This window comes from Neofelis nebulosa, chromosome 13 (assembly GCF_028018385.1).
Source record: "Neofelis nebulosa isolate mNeoNeb1 chromosome 13, mNeoNeb1.pri, whole genome shotgun sequence".
NCBI classification, from domain to species: domain Eukaryota; kingdom Metazoa; phylum Chordata; class Mammalia; order Carnivora; family Felidae; genus Neofelis; species Neofelis nebulosa.
The window spans coordinates 52246023-52265201 of record NC_080794.1 but is presented as its reverse complement, the minus strand read 5'-3'; the positions used below and the strand labels follow the sequence as shown (position 1 = coordinate 52265201).

General features: G+C 38.7%; 1 protein-coding gene across 7 annotated transcripts in view; it reads left to right on the top strand.

Moving 5' to 3' along the window:
- The window catches only part of PARG (poly(ADP-ribose) glycohydrolase), a 132650-nt gene that overhangs the window by 26742 nt on the left and 86729 nt on the right, over nt 1-19179 (top strand). The window lies entirely within an intron of this gene.

Sequence of the window (19179 nt, the reverse complement as noted above, 5' to 3'; positions counted from 1 at the left end):
GAGACACAGAATCCAAAGCAGGCTCCAGGCTCTGAGCTTGTCAGCACAGAGCCTGATGCGGGGCTCAAACTCACGAACTGTGAGATCGTGACCTGAGCTGAAGTCGGACGCTTAAGCGAGCCACCCAGGTGCCCCTAGATTTTTTTTTTAATTTTTAAAAACTTATTGAGACAGAGAGACAGTTTGAGTGGGGGAAAGGCAGAGATTGAGGGAGATACTGAATCTGAAGCAGGGTTCTAGGCTCTGAGCTGACAGCACAGAGCTCAACACGGGGCTTGAACTCACAAACCATGAAATCATGACCTGAGCTGAAGTTGATCGCTTAACCGACTGAGCCACCCAGGTGCCCCTTGGGGAATCTAGATTTGAGCTCAGTTCAGTTCCAGCCAAAATAGCTGACCAGTAACCATTCATTGAATATACGAAGGACTCTTAGACTTTAAGGCCTGTGTTTTTTGTATTGTGATGGTGTTTGTCCTTTAAAGAACGCTGAACACTCTTATATAGAAGGCATTGTATTATTAAAGATGGGGAATTGATTGACAGTCTTAATCATCAGAAAGCATGGCCATAGATGACTATAATATGGTCTAGTGGGTCATGGAAGGGGAAGAGAGTTTTATTTGGGTCACGGGACAGATATTATAGAGGACATGATATTTGAGTGGTAGAGTGTAAAATGTATAGAGGAGAGATAGTTAAAGGAAATATATTACACAAATAGTCTGTGAAATCCCTTGACTTCTTTCACTTAGCACGATGTTTGCAAGGTTTACCTATGTTGTAACATGTATCAAATACTTGATACCTTTTTATTGCTGAATAATATTCCATTGTGTGAGTATACCGCATGTTGTTTATCCATTGATAAGTTGATAGATGTTTGGGTTGTTTTGACTTTTTGGCTATTATCATTAGTGTTGCTGTGAACATTTATGTGTAGGTTTTTGTGTGGGCATATTTCTTCACTTCTCTTGAATGTATACCTAGAAATTGTTGGATTGTGTGGTAACTTGTTTCATATTTTAAAGAGCTGTCAGACTGTTGATCAAAGTGGCTACATTGTTACATAATCATGCCAACAATGCACAAGGATTTCTTGCTTGTTAATGTGTGTCCTTTTGATTTTAGCCATTCTGGTTGGTGTGAAGAAGTATGTCAGCGTGGTTTGGTTTGCATTTCTCTAATGACTGATGTTAAACATCTTTTCATGTGCTTATTGGCCATTTGTATAGCTTCTTTTGAGAAATATCCATTCACATCTTTTGTGCTTTTGAAAAAATTGGGTTATTTGTTGTTGTTTTTAAGTTTATTTATTTATTTTGAGAGAGAGAGAGCACAAGTGGGGAAGGGCAGAGAGAGAGGGAGACAAAGAATCCCAAGCAGGCTCCACATCACCAATGCAGAGCCCCTTACGGGGCTCGAACTCAAACCCTCACAAACAGTTAGATGACTTGAGCCGAAGTGGGATGCTTAACCAACTGAGCCATCCAGGTGCCCTAATTATTTGTTTTTTATTTTATATTTTATTTTATTTTATTTTTTATTTTATGTTATGTTATTTATGTTTATTCTTGAGAGAGAGAGAGAGAGACAGTTTGAGCTGGGGAGGGGCAGAGAGGGAGACACAGAATCTGAAGCAGGCTCCTAACCCATAGTTGGATGCCCAACTGACTGAGCCACCCAGGCACCCTGTTTTTTTATTAGTGAGTTATAAGTGTCCTGTAAGTTTTAAGTTCCTTATCAGAATATGATTTGCAGATATTTTCTATTTTGTAGGTTGTCTTTTCATTTTCTTGTATCCTTTGAAGCATACATTTTTTAAAAATTTGACAAACTCTGATTTTTTTTTCTGTTTTTGTTGTCATATCTAAAAAGCTAATCCTTGGGGCGCCTGGGTGGCGCAGTCGGTTAAGCGTCCGACTTCAGCCAGGTCACGATCTCGCGGTCCGTGAGTTCGAGCCCCGCGTCGGGCTCTGGGCTGATGGCTCGGAGCCTGGAGCCTGTTTCCGATTCTGTGTCTCCCTCTCTCTCTGCCCCTCCCCCGTTCATGCTCTGTCTCTCTCTGTCCCAAAAATAAATAAAAAATGTTGAAAAAAAAAAAAAAAAAAAAAAAAAATAAAAAGCTAATCCAAAGTCACAAAGATTTACTCCTTTGTTTTCTTCCATGATTTTTTTTTTTAATGTTTATTCATTTTTGAGAGCGAGACAGAGCGTGAGTGGGAGAAGGGCAGAGAGAGATGGAGACACAGAATCTGAAGCAACCTCCAGGCTCTGAGCAGCACAGAGCCTGACACGGGGCTTGAACCCATGAACTCTGAGATCATAACCTGAGCCAAATTCAGGTGCTTCACCAAGTGAGCCACCCATGTGCCCCTACATCCACAAATGTTATGGTTTTAGCTCTTATGCTAAAGGTCCAAGACCCATTTTGAGTTAATATGTATATGGTATGAATTAGGGGCCCACTTTTATTGTTTTGCAGATGGGTACCCATTTTGTGTTATTTTTCATATATTGTAGAGATCTAATTTTGTTATTTTGTATGTGGATATCTGGTTGTCCCACAACCATTTGTTGAAAAGACTGTTCTTATCCCTATTGATTTTTCTTGGCATTCTTTCAAAAACCAATTGACCATAAACATTTATGTGGGCTCTCAGTTCTGTTCCATTGATCTATATGTCTGTCTTTATGCCCCTATCACACAGTTTTGATTACTAAACTTTGAAGTAAGGTTTAAACTGGGAAGTGTGAATCTTCCAACTTTGTTCCTTTTCTAGTTTGTTTTGGCCATTTTGGATCTTTTGCATTTCCACGTGAATTTTAGGGTCAGCTTGTTAATTTCTGCAAGGAGTTAGCTGTGAACGCCAATTTTTATCATATTAATAGGATCCAAACCAATTTTGCATTTTGAGGTAGGACCAGTAATACAGGGAGGGTTACCTTATCAAGTTTTTGACCTGTGTGATACTAAATGGCAGGCATATGGGGCGCCTGGGTGGCTCGGTCAGTTAAACGGCAGGCATAAATTAAGTAACAGAAGACTTAATGCTGCTATCAGAATATCCTTGAATCTATGTATCTCTTACTCTTACAGAGATCTCATTTTTGATGCAAAGTTGACCAAACTGATATCATCTTTATCACTTCAATTGTCATATATACATGATTTATTTGTATTTTGTAATTTTCTGGGTTTAAATTGGATACAGTTGTTAATTTTGGTAAGAAGTAATGTTAAATCTGACATTTTATGATGGCAGTAAAACATGCCATTGATTAAAATACCTGTCACCTTGCTATGAGGTAAAGTAGTCATTTTTTTTTTTATCTCTCTTCTTAATCAAAGTAGTCAGACAGGACCTTGTTTCCCCTTTATCAGGTGACCTTGCCCAGAAGCATTCCTGTAAGGGTAATATATAGCAAGTTTTGGTGTGTTTAGTGTAGACCATAAATATGAGGTGATTACCAAGGTGCTGATGATAGTTTTACAGTTCTTTAGAGAGAGGAGGTATTGCATTTTTGACCTTCTGCTTTTTTTTTTACTTTGTAAATGTGCAGATAGTTGGAGGAGTCCCTATAACTGCACCAAATATTCATTTATTTTTTTCAAGTCTTTGTATATATATTTAATATTTTGTAGTTATATTTAGATATAAGAATATATTTAAGATATTTTAGGATATATTATAAAATTATGTTACATAGTTTTTTATCATCTTTAGTCTTTAAAAAACTTTTTTTAATTTTTATTTTTGAGAGAGAGGGAGAGGGAGACACAGCGTGTGAACAGGGAAGGGGCAGAGAGAGAGAGGGAGACACAGAATCCGAACCAGGCTTCAAGTTCTGAGCTGTCAGCACAGAGCCCAACACGGGGCTCGAACCCACAAACCATGAGATTGTGACCTGAGCGAAAGAAAGATGCTCAACTGATCTTTAGTCTTTTTTTTTTTTTTAATGTTTATTTATTTACTTTGGGGGGGGGGCAGAAAGAGAGGAGAGAGAGAATCCCAAGCAGGCTCCACACTTTTGGTGCAGAGCCTGATGTGGGGCTCACCCCATGAACCTCAAACTCATGACCTGAGCCAAAACCAAGAATCAGACATTCCATTGATTGAGCCACCCAGGTGCCCGTCATCTTTCGTCTTTTTTTTTTTAAGTTTATTTTTGAGAAGAGAGACAGTGTGAGTGGGGGAGGGGTAAAGGGAGAGAAGGAGACACAGAATCCCAAGCAGGCTCTGCACTGTCAGCACAGAGCCCAATGTGGGTCTTGAATTCATGAACCGTGAGATCGTGACCTGAGCTGAAACCAAGAGTCGGATGCTTAACTGACTGAGCCACCCAGGTGCTCCTCCTCATCTTTAGTCTTAATTGTTGTATAATACTCCATTAAATTGATAGATCATTTGCTCAGCCATTCCAGTGTTAGGGATTTAAGGACATCTGTTTGTGTAAAGCTTATCTGAAGATTCAAGGATGTTCTTCCTTGTTGTGACTATTATTCTCTTGTCATCAGTGTACTTAATGGAAGACCTTGGATGTTTAATACAGTTGTGTGTTTTTCTGTCCATCAAATCTCCAAAGATATTAATAACCTAGATCTTTCCCATGTCACAGCCCACAGAGATAACATTGCCCAGGCCCGCAGTGGTTAGTGAGAAGAAATGTTAGACATATGTGCTAATGGGATTGGAGGAGGAAAATGAGGTCTTCAATGCAAGGGAAACAATTGTTGGCTAGGTTTTAAATTATAAATGAATTATATTTGCTTAGTATTATCTGTGTCCACATTTTAGAGTAGGAGTGCTTCTTAAATGTTGTTTATTAGCAGTTTTTTGGAAATTGTTTACTTAAATGTCACATTGAACTCTGAGTGCCTTGCTTTGTAAGGAAAAAAATAAAGTTGAAATTAACATATTAATTTTAATATTTTAACTGCAAAAGTTAAGTTTATTTTGGAGCTGTTAATAAAACCTTGCTTTGGCTAATTCTGTGCATATTTGATTTTGCAACTAAACCTTTATAAAAGGAGGTGTTAATATCCACAGTCATTTAGTGTCATTTCATGGTACAGTTTTACCTAATATTTACACTAGTATTTAGTGCACGAAGTAAAAGACCTAGAATCCTGCTAATCCTTCTATGTGAGCATCCTTATTTGGGATGAGAGTGAGTTTTTACTTCTGTCAGAATCTAGCAAAGATCACAGAGATCTATGTGTTATTTTGTAATTTACAGTTAGATATTTAGATGCTAGTGAGTTGAAATGGCCATTAGTTAGTGTTTTTTTTTGCATCTTGAGTGCTAATATTGGTCTTCCTCATTGCCAGCTGTTGAAAGTGCCAGGAACAAATAATCTGTGTTTTATGGTCCTCCTGTGTGGTGTTCCACGAAATTAAATCCAAGCATTTCTATAATTTATATTCTAAATAAATTGTCATTACTAGCATTTTTTTCACAGGAAAATTTAACAAAAAGTCCTATATATTAGAAAAGGTTCTCCATTAATGCATTTTAGAGATGTCTTAAATACTTCCATATTAGAACATCTGTGACACTATTTCTTTTCATTCTCAGTGAGTTAACTTGTGTAATTTACATGACACATTAACGCTCCAGTAATTCCAGAGGGTTATGTGTGAGGGGGTATGTTTAAGAGAGACTACTTCTGTTTCTGTGATCCTGGCTTCTGTGTTTGGACTTGGGTGGTAGTTAAAAAATGGATGTTTGCTTTATGAATATTCATTAGACCATACATATATATATATATATGTATATATATATATATGTATTCTATGTATTTCTTGAAAATACACTTCACAATAAATGTAAATGTTAATTTATTCAATATAAAGAACTTTAAATTCTAAAACTGACTTAAGCAGCAAACTTTTTCAGCAAATGGATTAGTTGCTGAAAGGAAACAAAGTTTTTAGTGATTATTTTATTTTCATATCCATGTTCCATTTTATGTCTGGATAGAAAATATAGGAATGAATAGGCCTCTTATTTCCTCACTTCTGTTGGTTTATCCATAAAGGCTGCCATAAATAACAAAATGAGGGGATTATGATTATGATTATTATTATTACATCTGTGACTGCTAAAGTAGAGAGTGAGAGGTAGGAGTACAGGAATGAGTAGACATTTACAAATAAAAGATGGAAAAACTTACACTTTAAAGTAGAGAGGTTTTGTTGCCGTGATTAGGCTAGTAATATATTCCTCTTTGGAAACCAGTTTTGTTTTAAAGTTTTTTAAAACTTATTTATTTAAAAAAAATTTTTAACGTTTATTTATTTTTGAAAGAGAGAGACAAAGTGCAAGCTGGGGAGGGGCAGAGAGAGAGGGAGACACAGAATCTGAAGCAGGTTCCAGGCTCTGAGCTGTCAGCACAGAGCTCGACGCGGGGCTCAAACTCATGAACTGTGACATCATGACCTGAGCCAAAGTCAGACACTTAACCAACTGAGCCACCCAGGCGCCCCTTAACTTATTTATTTAGAGAGGGTGTACACACACATGAGGGGTAGGGAGGAGCAGAGAAAGAAGGAGAGAGAGAATCCCAAGCAATCTCCACACTGACAACATGGAGCCCAGTGTGGGGCTTGAACTCACAAACCATGAGATCATGACCTGAGCCAAAATCAAGAATCAGACACTTAACCAACTGAGCCACCCAGGTGCCCTGTAATTTAAAATTTTAAAGACAAGTACATTAGAATTCATTATTTCCAAGATTGAGGGATATACTGTTATATCTGCGTTTAAAATATTTTGAACGTGTGTGAACAATACGTTAAAAATTATAATTACTGATAGTTTAAAAAATTATAGAAACTCAAAAAACAAAGATGAGCTTGTATTAAACTAGATTATAGGGGCATCTGGGTGGCTCAGTCAGTTGAACATTGACTCTTGATTTCCACTCTGGTCATGATCCCAGGGTGGTGGGATCAAGCCCTATGTCGGGCTCTGTGCTAAGCATGGAGCCTGCATGGGATTCTCTCTCTCTTCTCTCCCTCTCTCTTTCTCTCCCTGTCTCTCTGTCTCTCTCTCTCTCTGCCCCTCTCCCTGGGTTGCACGCATGTGCGTGCTCTCTCTCTCTCTCTCAAATTAAAAAAAAAAAATATATTAGGGGTGCCTGGCTGGCTCAGTTGGTTGAATGTCTGACTCTTGGTTTTGACTCAGGTCATGATCTCATGGTTTGTGGGTTCAAGCCTTGCATTGGCATCTGCACTGAGAGTGCAAGCCTGCTTGGGATTCTCTGTCTCCCTCTTTTTCTGCCCCTCCCCTGCTCGTGTTCTCCTTTCTGTCTCAAAAATATAAATAAATAAACATTAAAAAAAATAGGATTACAGAAAAAGTTTATCTTACATATATGATGTCATGACTGGAAGAAATTGTTAAGTTTTGATTCATAGATTTTTTATGTGATAGAAAGTTAAGATATGTTGAAGTTATTAGGCAAAAATCATAGCATAAGTCACTTGTCATTGCATAGCATAAAACACAATAGTAGCATGTTTATGTATCACTTGAGCATCAGTACATTTGTATATAAATGATATCTTGTGGGCTTCCTGGCTTTCTGGGGCATGACATACTTACTGTTAAGGACAGCTTATTTAATAATTATGTTGGATATGCTTAGTATTTTTTCTCTGTTAAAAATTTTAGAACAAAAATATTAGAGGATTTTTTTCTTTTTTCTCTTTTGACAGTGCTCCTCCCCCCCCCCCCCCCCCCCCCGCCCAGCTCTATAAACATTTCATGGAATGTTAGTGTTTTCTAGGATAGTTTGGGAAATAGTGACGTAAGGCAACAGGTTGTCATAATCACCATTTCAGATCAGAACAAATTTCTTTTTTTTTTTTTTTAATTTTTTTTATTAACGTTTATTTATTTTTGAGACAGAGAGAGACAGAGCATGAACGGGGGAGGGTCAGAGAGAGTGAGACACAGAATCCAAAACAGGCTCCAGGCTCCGAGCTGTCAGCACAGAGCCCGATGCGGGGCTCGAACTCACAGACTGTGAGATCGTGACCTGAGCCGAAGTCGGCCGCTCAACCAACTGAGCCACTCAGGCGCCCCCAGAGCAAATTTCTTTAACCCATAACCAATAAAGATTGTGGCAACGATAGCCTCTTTTTTTTTTTTTTTTTTTTTTTTTTTTTTGGTAATGCAGAAGTAATTCATGAATGTATATAAACACATTACTCATTGGTTTCCAATTAAATGCAGTTCTTCATAGCTAATCTGTTTTCTGGATCTTTCTTCAAAGCTTAAAAGATTTAAAGTGTCCTTGTTATATTTGTCATAAAGAGCCTGTAGCAAATTCCTAATCAAATGAAAGCAGCCTTGAATGTTTCATAAGACTACAGCTAATGTCTTTATCTCTCTAACTTTCAAACCTCTGATTTGGAGTTCAGTGGAAATTTAGCCTTTTTGGGCTTCTTCCCCTGGTGACTCACAGTCTCTAGAATCAATACGGTCTGCATTGCTTTACAGCTTGACTTAATTTAATTCATGAGAACTGGAAGAGCCAAAAGAGAGCTAATCGTAGTCACTGAAATATTAAATTTTAGACTCATGTGAAATATGTGGACTTCCCCCCTGGTGTGGTTAAGGTATGCTTTTGGATTGGAGCATACATTGAGGGTATAAAATTCATGATTTATTTTAAATAGTGCATATTCCATAGGACTAATTGTTCCAGTTGGAATGAGGCACCTTGCTTTATAAACTTTTTGAGTTATTACGAATAATCAGTCTTAGTTGAACCTTCCATACAATGGGTCATTGATGAAATTAGTGTTGTTATTTTGTGTTTGTGAAACACTGTATTGTATTTGTGTGTGTAGAGGACAAGGAAGATGAAAATTATAGATACCTAAAAGTAAAAATCTATTCAGTAGAATTTCTCCTGTATCCTAATAATGAAATAAAGCTAGTACTTTAATGTCCTGTAACTCCAGCCTTAATCATTTGGTTCAAATAACTATGGAAACCATTGCTTTTCAATGCTGCTGTGGCATTGATTTTATTACCTGGTAGAGGGGTGATAATAATTCCGTGTTTTAATCTGTTTCATGATTTATATTTCTCTCAACTAGCTTGAAGTGTGTTTTGTTTTGTTTTGTTTTTATTCAATTGGCCGTAATGCCTTGATTTATAATTCCTACTAAATTAATTTACATTTACTCTTCTTATTCTCCTACTCAATAAAAATAAATTCTTTCTTTTTAAAAATTTTTTTTTTTTTTTTTTTTACATTTATTCGTTTTTGAGAGACAGAGAGAGACAGAGCACAAGCAGGGGAGGGGCAGAGAGAGAGGGAGACACAGAATCTGAAGCAGGCCCAGGCTCTGAGCTGTCGGCACAGAGCCCAACACGGGGCTCGACCTCACAAACCGCGAGATCATGACCTGAGCCGAAGTCAGATGCACAACCGACTGAGCCACCCAGGCGCCCCTGTATTTCTTTTAAGTAAGCTGCTAACACTTTTATTTACATGTAAGGTCATATTTAACAACTGGAAGGATTTTTGTGGTATGCAATATCTGAAGATAAAGATAAAAGGAAATAAAAACAGAATGTCAACCTGCTTTTCAAATTTATATACTGTTTCAATGTGTAATCTATATACACAGTGTGGTAAACTAGGTAATAAGGGCTAAATAGGTCCATTGTCCTCTTGATTCAGGGAGTACTTCTTTAGTAGCAGCAGAGTATTGTAGCTGCATCTAATGAGGACTGAGCTAATAATCTTCTCCATATTTTACTGTTGGTACTAGTCGTAAAAAGTTTGTACCTGTGACTTATTACTATGGTAAATGATAGGTAAAGATTAACGGCACAAGGCAGTTAGGGTCTAAGCTGTCTGAGCAATAATTCTTTATAGTGTTAAAGAAGTTTTTAGTAAGCTTAGTGGCATAGTACCTTGTTGCCTCAGATGCTCTTTGATTACTTGAAAAGCACTATGAAAAGACATTTTCTGCAACAAGAACCATTTCCAGCATAGTGAAATATGGAATATTTTCAAATGAAGGCCCAAGTAATGCTATTGGTCTGATCCACTTCCACCCTGGGAAGCCCAGCTCAGATATGAAAAAGGTGTTTTAGTTCATTCAGGCTGCTAATATCAGAATACAATAAACTGGGTGGTGTATGAGCAACAGAAATTTATTTCTTACAGTTCTGGAGGATGTCAAGGCTAAGACGAAGGTGTTGGCAGATTTGGTGTTTGGTGAGACCATGCTTGCTGTTTCATAGATGGCTGTCTTACAAGGCAGGAGCAAGGGAGCTCTCTAAGGTCTCTTTTATATTTTATAAAGGCACTAATCCCATTCATGACATCTTCACCTTCATGACTTAATTAACCTCCCTAAGTTCCCACATTCAAATACCATTGCATTGGAGGAATAGGTTTCAACATACGAATTCTGAGAGGACAAAAGCATTCAATCTGTAGCACAAAGGCATCTTCCATTGGGAGTGGAAAGTTAATTACTATCACAGCTCACTGGTTTAGCAGCCAAATACTCAACCTCTCTCCCTGTAGTTGACTTCCATCTTCCTTTATAATCCTTTCCTTCTTTGAGCCTGGACATCCTAAATTGGAGACCATTTGAGCTTCAATTCACTTGCAAACTCCTACTCATTCAGGGTTAGCCCTATTTCCTCCCAAACTTAACCCCTTCTCCTCCGCCCCTCCTCTCCTCCTGTAGATGATCTCCTTGATGTTTGCCACAACATCCTGTTTGATTATGTGGTGGAGACAGTGGAGGTCCTTATAACTGGGAGCTTTACTATGTACTAAGTACAGTGTGAGTGGTATGTTTTATCTCATTTAGTTATCACAACTACCCCATTAGGTAAACACTAACATTTCCATTTTACAAATAACTGAAAATGAAGGCTTAGAGGATTAAGTAACTTGCTCAAGTGATAAAGCTAGGATTTCAACCCAGGTGCTTCTCACTCCAGTTTTAGCTCTTAACTGCTATAGTTGGTTGTGGTAGTTCTCATTCAGGAGTGATTCTGCTTCCCAGGGGACATTTGGCCGCACCTGGAGACATTTTCGGTTCTCACAACAGAAAGGAAGGTGCTACAGGCCTCTGATGGATAGAGGCTGTGGATACCGCTCAGCATCCTCCAATGAACAGGATATTCCTTATTCGTCTCTTTCTTGTTATCTCAAAGGAAACACTAGTTTTATTCCATTCCTTAAATTCAGCAAGTCCAAAATGGAATTATACCTTAGGGTACTTATGTCACTATATCTTTTCTGGCATCACCGTTCTCCCAAAGGCCTGATTAACCTTGCTGATTCTTTAGTGCTAGTGTAGCTGTCACTTCTGTCATGGACTTTGTCCTTGTTCATGTCCCTTTACCTTCCTGTGATTTGATTTGTTCCTTGTTAAGTCCCTATCTCTTAACCTAGTGTCAAGAGATTTAAATACCACTTAATGCTGGGTACACTCAAATCTTTAGCTCTTTTTCTCTGTCATCTTCTTATATTAAGACACCATAATTTTACTTCCTGAACACTTCTTGAGCCTCACCTCTATTTCTACCATACTTGTCTAATCCATGCCATTGTCGTGACTCAGATGGTATATTGCAACAGTCATCCAGCTGAGCCCCATGCTCAGTGTTGCTCCCTTCAAATCCATCCTTCATGCTGCTCACACACAGTGAACTATCTGAGGCATATATCTTCAAACCTTATGTGGCACCTCATCTATTTTCAACTCTTATATTTATGGTATTCCATGGCCTTGCCTCTGCCACTACTCCAGCATCATTTCTTGCCACTTTCCTGCTCCAAACCTGATATTCTAATGACTGTTGTTTGTGATTCCCTGGCATGCCGTTTGCTTGCTCTTAATCCACCTATTCAGACCCAGCAGTCTTTATCTCCTCCAAGAACTCTTTTCCTCTCTTGCTAGTATCTACTAAAAACTTCTCTCTGTGCTTTCAGTAGTCCTGCATGCACCTCCATGCGTTTGCCGCATAACGCATGATCTATTAAATGTCTGTGTCCTTCCTGAGGCTGAACTTCTCCAGGGCATCTTAGTGTTTTCTAGCTTATGGCTGGTGCTTGGTAAATGTTTCTTAAACTAATTTCAAGATAGTCAAGGAGAGTAGATCACACAGAAATGTGGGTCCGAGCATCTGGGTAGTTCAGTCAGTCAGTTAAGTATCTGACTCTTGATTTCGGCTTAGGTCATGATCTCACGGTTCGTGGGTTTGAGCCCCAGGATGGGCTCTGCACTGGTAGTATGGAACCTGCCTGGCTTTCTGTCTGTCCTCTCTCTGCCCCTCCTCCACTCGCATGCATACTCACGTGCTGTCTCTCAAAAGTAAATAAATAAACTTTTAAAAAATGTGGGATATGGGTCTTAAGTGACAGCTTGTTAATGGAAGATTTAGGAATTATTTATATAAAGTGATAGCTGATCACTTGGGATTGGCAGTTGGTATCAAGAAAAGGTAAGGCCAGCACACATAAAACCCTTATGGTTGTTTGTGTGCCATTTTTACCCTAAAAAGTAGTTAATTTCTGGAGGGCAGACACCTTGCGTTGTCTGCCTTTGTGTTTATCCCTCACAGTGCGCAATGTGTTGTCCCAGACCAAGTGAATACTCAATAGGTGCTTGAACTAAACAGCAACATACTACTAGAGTACTTAAGTAGATGTGGGGCCACCTGGGCTGTTCTCTTTTTGGATTCCTGAACTCAGCTAATCCACAGTTCAGGGACCCATTTGCCTTTTTATTCTCTACATGTAAGAAAAGAATGGATACTCCAGGTAATAATTGAGCTTAAACTCTTGTAGCTAAATGCTATACAAGTCATCACATATCTTCAGTTTTATATAGGCTATAAAGCCAGAATTATTTCAGAAGGAATACTGGGCCATTTTTAGACTCCTCTGTATTCTAAGAGGAATTGCAGTTAGCAAAAGTAGCTCAGTGCAATTGAGTTAAATTAGTTGTACTTAAAAATGCCCAAACAAGGGTGCCTGGGTGGCTTAGTTGATTAAGCAACCGACTTTGGCTCAGGTCATGATCTTGCGGTTCCTGGGTTTGAGCCCCATGTCAGGCTCTGCGCTGACAGCTCAGAGCCTGGAGCCTGCTTTGGGTTCTGTGTCTCCCTCTCTCTCTCTGCCCCTCCCCTGCTTGTGCGCGCTCTCTCTCTCTCTCTCTCTCTCAAATAAATAAATAAATAAATATCCCCAAACAAAAGGTAAAGGTTTAGTCATATGTGTTTGTACCATCCTTTTCTACATATGTCTGGAAACTTTGACTCTTCCTTGGATTGCTCTGGTGACTTTCTCTGCAATGGAGTAGCAGTAGCAAGTAGGACTAGATCTGTGTTGTCCAAACAGTAGCCAAAGCCTTAGATGGCTATTTAAAGTGAAATAGGAGTGCCTGGATGGATCAGTTGGTTAAGCATCCCAACTCTTGACTTTGGCTCAGGCCATGATCTCATGGTTTGTGAGATTGAGCCCTGCATTGGGCTCTGTGCCCAAGCACAGGTGCAGCGCCTGCTTGGGATGCTCTCTCTCTCTCTCTCTCTCTCTCGGCCCCTTCCTCCTCTCTCTCTCTCAATAAATTAACATTTTTAAAAAATTTAAAGTGAAATAAAATATGAAATTCAGTTGCTCAGTCACACTTGGCCACATTTCAAATGCTAAGTCATTTCATGTGGCTGGTGGCTACCATCCTGGACAGCTTAGAAAGTTTTGTTCTGTGCTGGCTGAAGTCATCTCTCAGATTCCTTCTGTGTTAGATACCTTGTTGGTCTTGCTACTTGGAAATCGCTGCTGGTCAGATGTTTTCACAGTGAACTTCAGAGATTTCTCAACATTCTTTGATCACATTTTGAATTTTTTCTACATTGGGTATTGCCTGAAATAACTGAGTTGTTGAGTAGAACTTGGTCAAATTTTTTAAAGGATATTTTCATTGCAATAGTGTTTATTTTCTGTTAATACATTTCTTTGTTTTCTGCAAGGAATCTGCCACCAGGGGGCACCCTCACACCTTGTGGGAAAATCATGCGTTTCAGCCTTTTGTTAGTAAGAGTGAAGTTTGTACTATAATATTGATTGTTGACTCATACGGTATAATTTAAGAATTAAATTAAGAATTAAACACTGTCATATATATGTATGCACTTTATGTATGCACATTACTTGGTTTATGTGGCAAATTATTTTTCCAGTCATGTGTGAGAAGCTATCATTGAACTACCTTAAAAGTTACTTAAAAGTAAAAATAAGTAAGGGGCACCTGGGTGGCTCAGTCAGTTAAGTGTGTAACTTCGGCTCAGGTCATCATCTCATGGTTTATGAATTCGAGCCCTGTGTAGAGCTCTGTGCTGTCAGCGCAGAGCCTGCTTCAGATCCTCTGTCCATGTCTCTCTGCCCCTCTCCTACTTGTGCTCGCTCACTTGCGCTCTTTCCCTCAAAAATAAATAAAAACATTAAAAAATTTTTTTAAATAAAAATAAGTAATTTTAAAGTATTTCTTATAGTTCAAAAATATTCTTGTTAAATTTAAAAATATAAACCATAGTAAAAGATTGAACTTATAGGGGCGCCTGGGTGGCGCAGTCGGTTAAGCGGCCGACTTCAGCCAGGTCACGATCTCGTGGTCCGTGAGTTCGAGCCCCGCGTCGGGCTCTGTGCTGACAGCTCGGAGCCTGGAGCCTGTTTCCGATTCTGTGTCTCCCTCTCTCTCTGCCCCTCCCCCGTTCATGCTCTGTCTCTCTCTGTCCCAAAAATAAATAAAAAACGTTGAAAAAAAAATTAAAAAAAAAAAAAGATTGAACTTATATTTGTTGAACAAATTAAGTTCATGTTGCTTCCAGGACTGGAAGAAAACTTATATTACCATTAGCTATTTGTCTGAAATCTTGTCATGTTCAGTTTGATTGCCTGGCTATGAAAGATGGATAATAGTGTGACTATATGGTATTGAAAATATGTGTTAGCTTCTCTGTAATAGCATTGTGGTTTGGTTGTGTTTGCTAACATGATTGATGGATATGGCCATGTAGTCATACGGTAATAGGAGTGAGAGATGAGAAAGACCTATCAGAGTATCTTGTGCTAGTGTGGGATTGTTCCCTAAAGAGTAATCATTTACCATAACAGTACTGAGAAGTAAATTCTTCTTTGGAGACAGAGGATAATGAGGTTGTGTTATTATATTTTGTCCTTTCTAAGGTAAGAATACTCTGTGCATTTTATTATTAGCACGAAAAAAGATTGTCATTGTCAGTAAATACTGTTTAGAGAAGAGCTTCCTTTATGTTTCATAAACCTACACAATCCTATTCATGTATAATCTAATGAGATTTGTGTAGGAAATGATGTGGCTGTTTTTGATTAGAGGCATATTTTGTTTTAAGAATTAGATGAAGATATTCCTCCCAAATTGGTTGTGTTCCCAGACTAGTTGTTAATTATTTCGATTTAGGAGTATATAATGGTGAAATTTCCACACCCATCTACAAAAATGCATGAATTTTAAGACATTGGTGGCTTGTTTTCTGAATGGTGTAAGAAACCAGTGCAGAGTTCTGTCCTGAGCAATAGAACAGTGACTGGGAGAGACTGGAAATGGAGTTGTGAGGATCCCCAGGAAAGCTCTTTCTCACTTCATTCCTCCTTCCTCTTCCCTGTACTGGCTAATTAGAGCTCCGCTTTGGGCTTGGAGATTCAGAATAAGATGAGATTCCGCTGCTTAGCAATCTTTTTCCTTTTTTTTTTTTTTTTTTTTCCCCCTTCTGCTCCCGATAACCAATGATAGGGAAGAATAGGAAGTGTCTATAGCAGCCTGATTTTCCCCATATTAAACAACTATCAAATTAATATAATGACAGGTACAGATTATTTCCAGTGTATGTTGCAAGGTAAATACTCTAAGACCTCTTTTGTATTATCCTTAAATCATTTCAAATGCTTATAATGAGCTGTGATTTTTTTAAATGTGCTTCCCACATTTAGTCACAGCACTTTGAAAATTCACAGGGAAACTCTTAATTGCTGTTTGAAGAGGAAAACCAGCAAAGGTGATAGAGAGGCAGGATGGCCTCTCAGCGTAGCTCTTTACCCTGTGCCACCAACACTGACCCCTGTTAGCGCTCAGCCTTTCATATCACCGTATCCTCCTCCACTGCATTCATTTCATACCTCTTTTCATGCTTTAAGATAAAATTTTTAGACAGCCTTAATTAGGTGCACAAATTAGTTCACTAATTTCTGAAATACGCTTTCTTAAATATGAAGAGATTAGGCTAGCTATTTCCTGAAAACCAGTTGGGCTTTATTAAAATTTGGAGAACATTTTTATTGAAGCCATAATTGTCATGGATGATACACATGAGAGATCACCCTGTGGTTGGCCTGTCAGACTTGCATGAGCCTTCAGAAATTAAGGGGAGTGAGTGAGTTTGTTTTCTTGTAAGCTGTCACATTCTTCTCTTCAAAGTGTCAGCCTGAGTCATGCACAAATAAATGTAGGAAACATTCACCTTCTCCAGTTGATTTTTTACTCTTACATAATTTAGTGCTATAATTGTTTTTTTTCTCTCTAACATTTAAATTTATAGTCTAAAAACGTCCCTGAAGAATAGGTGGATCTCAAAGATCTTGATAATTCTGACTTAAGTGATTTCTTTTTAATTTCTGAAATATGAACCTGTCTCTCAGATTTGGGATGCTCTAGAGGTAGCTCCAGTAGGTTTTAAGTGTATTACAGATAAAAAGTTTTAGGTATATTATAGAAAGCTCAATCCATATGCAGTTTAATTTCTTTTTTTGGGAGAGAGAGAGAGGCCACAAGTGAGTGAGGGGCAGAAAGAGAGGAGTGGCAAAGAGAGAGAAGAAGAGGGAGAGAGAGAGAGAGAGAGAGAGAGAGAGAGAGAGAGAGGGAAAGAGAAGCAGGGCTCACCCAAAGTGGAGCTTGTGTTTTTACTGGAAGAGGGGCTGGAGCTCACAAACCGTGAGATCGTGACCTGAGCCGAAGTCGGATGCTTAACGACTGAGCCACCTAGGTGCTCCAATTTATTTTTCTTTGGAAGGAAAGAAGGAAAGAAAAGAGAAAAGAAAAGAGAAGGAAAGAAAGAAAGAAACTCTAGTATTTGCCCTAAGCAGTGGAGATTCTCATAGACAGTAGAGAGGAGGAAGAGGAAAATTTGTAAAATACCTAACTATGATACAAAATGTCAGTTAATTTAACAAATATTTTTATTGAGAATGTTACATAATGTTACATATGAATATCACTGTTCTAGGCATAGTGAATCAACATAAATCGTGTCTTTTTTTTTTTTTTTAATTTTTTTTTTCAACATTTTTTATTTATTTTTGGGACAGAGAGAGACAGAGCATGAACGGGGGAGGGGCAGAGAGAGAGGGAGACACAGAATCGGAAACAGGCTCCAGGCTCCGAGCCATCAGCCCAGAGCCTGACGCGGGGCTCGAACTCACGGACCGCGAGATCGTGACCTGGCTGAAGTCGGACGCTTAACCGACTGCGCCACCCAGGCGCCCCAACATAAATCGTGTCTTAAAGGAACTTCTAGTAAGCACGAGTAGGCATATCCATAAATAACTACAATATAAAGCAGAAAGTCTTAAGTGTCTTGTGAAAAAAAAAAGTACAGATAAATTGTAAGAGGGAGAGTTACCTTCTACCTGGTGAATAAATTTGGATAGACTTTGAAGCAACATGTTGTTTAAGCAGGACATCAAAAGGTTAGGTAAGTTTTAAAGTTGAGTAGGAAAGGGGCACCTGCGTGGCTCAGTCGGTTAAATGCCTGACTTTGGCTCAGGTCATAATCTTGCGGTCTGGGAGTTTGGTCAGGTTCTGTGGTTGACCGCTCAGAGCCTGGAGCCTGCTTCGGATTCTGTGTCTCCCTCTCCCTGCCTCTCCCCTGCTCGTACTCTTTCTCTCAAAAATAAACATTTAAAAAAATTTTTGAGTAAGAAAGATACAGGTGTAGCACAAATTGTATCTGTGGCAGCACAGGTAGGTGCTAGTGGTGAGTAAATTGCTGAGTTGCCTGGTATGTAAAATGCCCAGAAGGTGGTGTGTGCATGTGCTAAACGAGACTAGATGAACATTCTAGGGCCAAATAGTTGGTTATTAGTTCAAAGAGTTTGCCCTGTATTGTAAAGGCATTGAAAAGCATTGAAAGCTTTCAAGTGGAGCAGGGACACACCTGGGTGTACTTGGGCAGAAACTGAAGGTGGCCAGCAGTAGGGCAGCAGTTAGATTGTTATAGCACTCTTGGGGAGATTGAATGAGGGGCTGAGTCAGGGTAGCTTAGTAGTAGCAGTGATTAAGAAGAGGTAATGAATATGTAAGTTCCTGCTGGATCAGTCAGTAGGACTTGGCAGTTAATTGATGTGGGGGTGATGAAGAAAGAGGGAGGCTCTAGTAAGGTAGTGATTTACTGGCGCATTAGATTATGATTATTACTGTTACTTTGCATTTGTGTGTGGGGCTTTAGAATTCATAAAACACTGTTACATCTGAGCCTTCATAGCTCTGTAAGTTAAACAGAGTTAGAATGATCCTTATTATGGATGAGGAAATTGAGAAAGAATTGAGAAATTTTTTGTTAACACAGAGAGTAAGTGCAGATCTGCACCTCTATAGTCTACCAGTTTCTTGGCCAGTGCTCTGTACTCTAAAACCTGGCAGACAAAGCCCTGGCATCTAGTCCTGATTTATGCCACTAAGTGTGAGTGTGGGAAATTGCTTTACCTTCTTTGAGCTATAGTTTCTTTAGAGTTTTTATGCTTTCTATTTTTCAGCGATACTTTCAAGATAAAATGTGATGTTTTTCTTTTCATTAACTCTTTATTCAGCAAATAATGAATACTAAATACTGTGCCTGGTACTGGAATACAAGCTGTATGAAATACATTCCCTGCCTTTGCAGTGTTTCACAGATGAGAGGAGAGGGAAAAACCATGTAAATAATTATAATAAGCTATAATAAGTGCTATAATACAGGTATGTGTGTGTGACTATAGAGTCACAGAAGAAGGAGCAATTAGGAAAACCAGGGAAGGCTTCACAGGGAAACATGAACCAAGTCTTGTTGCATATTTAGTCATTTAAGTGTAGTAGAATGTTAAACAAGTAA